The 6,531-nt window shown below is 40.2% G+C and overlaps 1 pseudogene; it reads right to left on the reverse strand.

Moving 5' to 3' along the window:
* Positions 1 to 333: 333 nt before the first annotated feature.
* LOC128575794 (cyclin-K-like) lies at positions 334 to 2,631 on the reverse strand (annotated as a pseudogene).
* Positions 2,632 to 6,531: the final 3,900 nt, after the last annotated feature.

Raw genomic sequence — 6,531 nt, forward strand, 5'->3', positions numbered from 1 at the left:
CTATGGCTCAATACTAGCCATAACTTACTAACCTAGTAAAGTACTGGGTTACTTTATACTAGTAAAAGCTAGTAATCATCTATGATGTTAGCTGAAACCAAACTTAGTACAGATGGAGAGAGGTGCTGCCCCAGCTATACGGAAAGTTGGCTGTCCCCATCCACCAGATGTGAGGAGCACCCAACTAAACCCCAGGGGTCTGGTCCATTCCTGTCATACTACAACTGTTCAGCATCATACAAGGTACTCAGCTGCTTACCACCTAAACCACTCTTCAATTTGATTAGAAAAACTCTTTTTAAGAAAACAAAAGGAAGAAGGCGTCACGTTATCTTATCCAGTTAGCCCACCCCCTACCCCCCCAAGTGGAGTCACGTGGGGTGGGAGGATGGGTGGGGCCTCAGGCAGCTGTCCTCTGGGGGGCAGCAGGAGGTGGGTAGCTAGCCAGTGGCAAGCCCAAGTCTGGAGGAGGGTGGGGAGGAACAGTGTGGTTGGGGCAGGCATGTGGGTAGGGGTGGGAAGTTGGTGTTGTAGGTGGGTGGAGGTGGAAGGTGGGGGGAATGACAGGTGGGGGGACAAGGCAGGGAGAGGGGCAAGGAGGTGGGGTAGGTGAGGGGTAGACATGGGGCTGGTAGGGAAGGTGAGCAGGTGGGCCCAGGCTGGGGCAGGGCACTGTAGGAGGCCCCTCTATCTTCATCACCGACTACAGGCTCTGGTGGCCCTCTCCTGACATGTAGGAGCTGTTGGTGGACATACCTGTCATGTAGTTGGAGGGGATGGTGGTGCACAGGGCCGGATGAGCCAGAGGAGGAATCTGGACTCTGGGGAGGTCACTGCCAGCCACTGGGCCTGGCGGCTCAGCCCCACCTAAGGCAGCAACAAGGGGAGGCTTCCGGTCTGGAGGCGGTGGTGAGTGAGTGGTCTCAGTTTGGGAGATTTTAGGTGGTGGTGGTTCTGCTGCTTTTCTCTCTTCTTTGGGAGAGACAACCCCAGCCCATTTAACCTGTAGGGGAGAACTAGGCTGTGGAGAGGGTTTGGGGGCTGCTGCTGCAGGGCTGATCGCTAGGAGTCCTTCTGGGGGGCTGGGATGGTTCAGAGCCTTGAAGAGGTTGTGACCGTTGTACTTGTGGCACTTGTGGTGTAGGCTGAAGAGGTGGGGGCTGCTGCAGCTGACAGGGGTGGGGTGTGTGATCAGGCATGTGTTGTTTTCCTTGTGAGTAAAGATTAGGGATTTAGATGTCTTGTAAAACATCCATAGGGATGTCTTGAACAAACTGCTCCCACCATCTCCTATGCATGGGTTTGGAGGCCCATTCTTGTGTTTCAAATTTGCACAAATGTCCTGCAAGATCTCTGGTTCCCACTGTAAGACGAGGTGGTACAGACACTGTGTTTTATAAATGTCCATGTCATTTGAACTAGCTTTTGAATTTTGTTTTTATCACCTTTGAGTTGTTTTGCGTATTTGAATAGAAATTGGTATGGACGTTCTACCTGTAAATCAAAGTTTATGGTCTGCAGTAAGATTCTTTCCAGCACCATTACTTCTTTTGGGTAATGTCCAAACTGGCCAAACTGGACATCATTTAACCAACTACGGGTTGTTTTAATGATATCTTTAAGGTTTTTGGTGTTTCTTCTACTTTCCCAGCCAGAAACATACCTATCTTGGGAATTGCTTGAAGGAGTGAAACATATCAAGGCGATGAAAATAAATTATTTCCGTTGCTAGGGTATCATAGTGTATCCCCAGATGTGTGTCCACATCAAAGATGAACCAGCTGGATCATCTGGGCCAAGCTGGGCCTCACAGGCTGGATCAAGTCCTTCCCGTTGTGAGGGTGGATGAGTCAAGTCTCTCTGATCCCAGAACCAACATGGTTTTGTGTGGTCCAGGTTTGCTGAAGGTCCTGAAAGGCTTGAATTTCCTTATTCTCCTTCATTTGGATAGATAGATATTTATCCAGTCACATTCAATTGTTCTTTATTGTTAAAGAATATATCAGTCAAGAATATAAAGGAAATATAAAATGAATTTGTAATAGTATTTATAATAATACAGTATTATTAACAGTATTAGTTATACTGTTAGTATAGTTAGTTAGTATATAGTATAGTTAGTTAGTATTATTAACAGTATTAATAATACTAAACCCTTTAGTTTGGGTTTTTCTTTTTTGAGGACACTTTATTTCAGCCTGGACAACTTCCATCATTACATCTTATGTGGAGGGCTGGTAAGCAACAAATTCTTTGTTTATTGTTCTTGTAACTTATTTGAGAATGTCTTTATTTTACTTTTACTCTTGAAAGATACCTTTGCTAAAAAAGACTCCTGGTTGAAAGTTTTTCATTGTTGTTGTTTTATTTTTATCACTTTGTCGTCCCACTTTCATCTGGTTTGCGCTGATTTGGCTGAGTCTGGGCTGAAAAGTAAGCTGCTGATATGACTGAAAGATAATCAAAAGGTAATCCAAAAGAAAAAGATAATTCAAATCATTCATTCAATCATTCTACACAACAGGGCAGTCTCCTCTTGCTTCTTTCAATATTTTCGGTTTTCTTACCTTCAAAATCTTCTCTATGATGTGTCTTCTTGTGGGTCTTTCTGCTTTCCTGCTTGGAGTTCATTGAGCCTCTATGATGTACAGGCTAACTTTACTCCAATGTGGGGGTGTTTCAGTTAACGTGTATTTGAACATTTTTCTGCTGCTTTCTTCTTTCCAGTCTGTCACAAACAAAAACTATGACAGTTAAATAGAAAACATGATAATAAAGACTAATTGATGATCAAATGAAAAACAGAACCAGAAGTCATTTCATACTTTCTAAGCTTGTATATAACGTATGTAACTATAATCAGATGAAAATGATTTATTTGCAATTTTCAAAAAGTGAAATTGGGGTGGTGCCTGTGGTTCAGCAGGTAGGGTGCCAGCCCCATATACCAAAGGTGGTGGGTTCAAACCTGGCCCCAGCCAAACTGCAAAAAAAAAAAAAAAAATAGCCATGTGTTGTGGCGGGCACCTGTGGTCCCAGCTACTCAGGAGGCTGAGGCAAGATAATCGCCTAAGCCCAGGAGTTGGAGGTTGCCGTGAGCTGTGTGATGCCACGGCACTCTACCTAGGGCCATAAAGTGAGACTCTGTCTCTACAAAAAAAAAAAAAAGTGAAATTATAAAGATTAAAATTTACATTTAAATATGGCCGTTCCTTAGCATAAGTCAATTGAATGAACAACTATCATACTTTGAATAAAATAAAATAAATAATTTTCATCTGAGTATAGTTACAGTAATTATATACTAAAGCTTAGAATAATGAGAAGTCTGCCTTCAATCATTTTTAAATTTATACATTTTCATATTATTGCTTATTAAATTATAGATGATGCACAAAATGGGAAAGAAAACAGATGAAAAACATGTAAAATCCTTCTCTCAGTAACAAGGTTCCGGTGAAAGTGTCTAAAAATGCACGTGTGATGATTCTTGCGACTCCCTCAAGATGTGTTCAGTAGTTAAGTTCTAAAATGCAAGAGAATGAAGGCGCAGGTGAATTCTCCAGCTGAGCGCAAACGGACAAGGAAGCAATGGAGAACCCTCTATTCTCTTACCACACATATTTTTTATCCCTAAGAGACGCACAGTTTAAAAAAGATAATCCAAATCATTCATTTGCAACCTGCTAGGAATGCGAAGGCTTGATTTCTGCTAAGGCGGCATCAGATGAGGAGTCTTTGGGAATAAGTAGGCGTGATCAGGGCCGGTGGAGGAAGCTCTGGCTTTTTGGCGGCGGGTGAGATGCAGAGCCCTCTAGTGGTAGATCAATTGTGTCTTCAAGCCAGGCTTGATGGGTAGCAGGGACCACAGCGTCCAGATCCTTAACCAGAAAGGACGGGAAAGGAGAGTGAAGGTAGGATAGCTAACTCAGAATCATTATCTCAAAGATATGTACCTCAGCCAAATGAAAACCAAAAAAAAATTCTCCTATAGCCACTTTAGCAGGAATAGGAATAAACATCATTATACCCTGCTGACGCATTTCAAAGGTGCAGAGTCCTTTTCAGCTGTGCTCTGGCTTTTCTGCTAATGGGATTTCATCCTGCCTTTAAAAAGAATCTTTTTTTGTTTTCTTTTCACCAAGCATACAAAATATTGCTGTTTTTAACTCACACTTGTAACATCAACTATTGCCTATATGCTCATGGCACCCAAAGCAAAAATTCCAGTTTTAATACCTCTTGGACTCCAGTCCTAAATTAGAGTGCTTATTTCCTCTACCTGAGAATTCCAGGTATTTACTTAAGCTCAGAATGTCTGAACGTAACACACAGACACTAATGTGTCCCTATTCCTGTTTTCTTATTATTCATTAAAAGGCATCACTAACCATCCAGTAATTCAAACCTGAGGCTCAAATGTTCTAATTTCTTCCACTTTTTATCTCCCAACTTCTAGTTGAAAACAAATTCTGTCCACCTCTTATTCTCATCGCTGCTTCCACAGCTGCCCTCCCCACGTAGGAAGGCATTCATCATTTCACACGGCCTCCACTCTCGCCTCTGTCCTTCTATCCCTAAAGTGCAAAACAAATTATGTTTGTATGTGCTCAGTAGCTTGCAATGCCCAGCACCATAAATGTGAAATTCTTTACCATGGTGCTTTGTCATCTGCTCCCTGAGCACTTTTTCAGATTTTATGCCACATCATAGAAACTGGTGGGTTTTGCCCAAAGTGAGAATAAAACAAAAATTCCAGCACTCATAGAGTTTACATGCCAATGGGGAGGAGAAAAAAACATAATAAACAACAATAATAGCAGTATTGTTATGCAGAACATAGAGCAAGTTTATATTTAATCATTAAACTGTATGGCTGTATCAAAGGGTCACCTGTATTGCACTGGAAATTGGGTTATAGAAGTTGCAGGTTTAAATAGTGTGATCGGAAGAAGAGAAGTGTCATCAAAGTGATGTTTATGTCAGGCCTAAAAATACATGTAAATTCTAACTCTCGTAATTCCCTTTATTTTGCATTTTTTCATAGTACTTGTCACCTTCCTAAATATATATGAGTCACTATTATGATCACCTGCCCAACAACTAAATGAGGAAAAGACATAAAATATGCTTACTTGTTTTGCTCGATGATTCCTACTTCTGGGAAAATGTCCAGCCCGTAGTATTCTCTCGATAAATATTTGATGACTGTACGTATCACATGGAATTGGGCCTCAATTATATTTGTAATCTTTCTAGGCAGTACCTGGACTCACTCATATATTGTGAAATAAAAACTTGCCATGTAATCTGCTGTGAAAAAATTCAGACATGTTCTTGGCTACATATATCAGAGTCTGACAAATTAACACCAATGTGGAAAGCCTGAAGCTACAGCAGCTGGAACAACATATGCAACTTTGCTCCCTGCCAGTTCAGAAGGAAAGAAACAATATGGAAACGGAAATGAGAGCAACCAAGATTATACAAACATCCTAGCATAATTTGCATTTGCTTAAAATGAACACTGCATCCTGGCTATTGTTCTAAATATCAGAGGTCTGAATGTTTAATTTTCCAATGTGATTGCAATTTGTTTTAATATTAACGCAGAATTTCAGGGCTAAATATATGCATTCCATTTAAGTCTGCTTGGTCATATTTCTGAAATAGCTTTCCTTCTTTTTAGTGCTGTTTCAAGCTATTATTTATGAATGTTAATTACTTACGAGGCATATTTTCACATTTATTCCTCATAAAATATCTTTTTTTATTTTCAAAAAAATGAAAAGGAGAAAGGATAAATGACTTGCCTCTACATCACATAATAAATGTATCACAATTTCTTTAATCATTCACCTATCGATGAGCACTCAGGTTGATTCCATATCTTAGCTATTATAAATAATGCTACAATAAATATGGAATCACAGGTGTCTTTTGTATATGCAGGTTTCCTTTTTTTGATGGGGGATACATATGATTGCTGGATCACAGCTGGATGATATGGTAGTTTCAGTTTTGGAGGAACTTTCATACTGTGCTTCATAGCAGCTGTACTAATTTACATTCCTATCAACAATGTATGAGGGTACCCTTTCTCTACAACCTCACTAGCATTCCTTAATGCCTGTTTTTTTAATAAAAGCCATTTACACTGAAGTGTTTTTTGTTTTTGACATGCAGTAGCTTTTTAGCTTGATATGATCTTATTAGTTCATTTTTGCTTTGGTTGCCTGTGCTTTTAGGTCTTACTCAAGACCTTTTTGCTCAGGCCAATATCCAGGAATGTTTCCCAATGTTTCCCCCAAATAGTTTTATAGGTTCAAGTTTTAGATTTGAGTCTTTAATCTATTTTGATTTTATTTTTGTATATGGTGAAAGGAGATACATATACACAGTGGAATATCATTCAACTATCAAAAAGAATGAGGCCCTGTCAAGTGCCAAAGCCTAGGTGGAAATGAAGGACATTATGCCAAGTGAAATAAGCCAGCAGCGGAAATGTAAATATCACAGGTTCTAGCTTCA

Source organism: Nycticebus coucang, chromosome 23 (assembly GCF_027406575.1).
Source record: "Nycticebus coucang isolate mNycCou1 chromosome 23, mNycCou1.pri, whole genome shotgun sequence".
Classification (NCBI taxonomy): domain Eukaryota; kingdom Metazoa; phylum Chordata; class Mammalia; order Primates; family Lorisidae; genus Nycticebus; species Nycticebus coucang.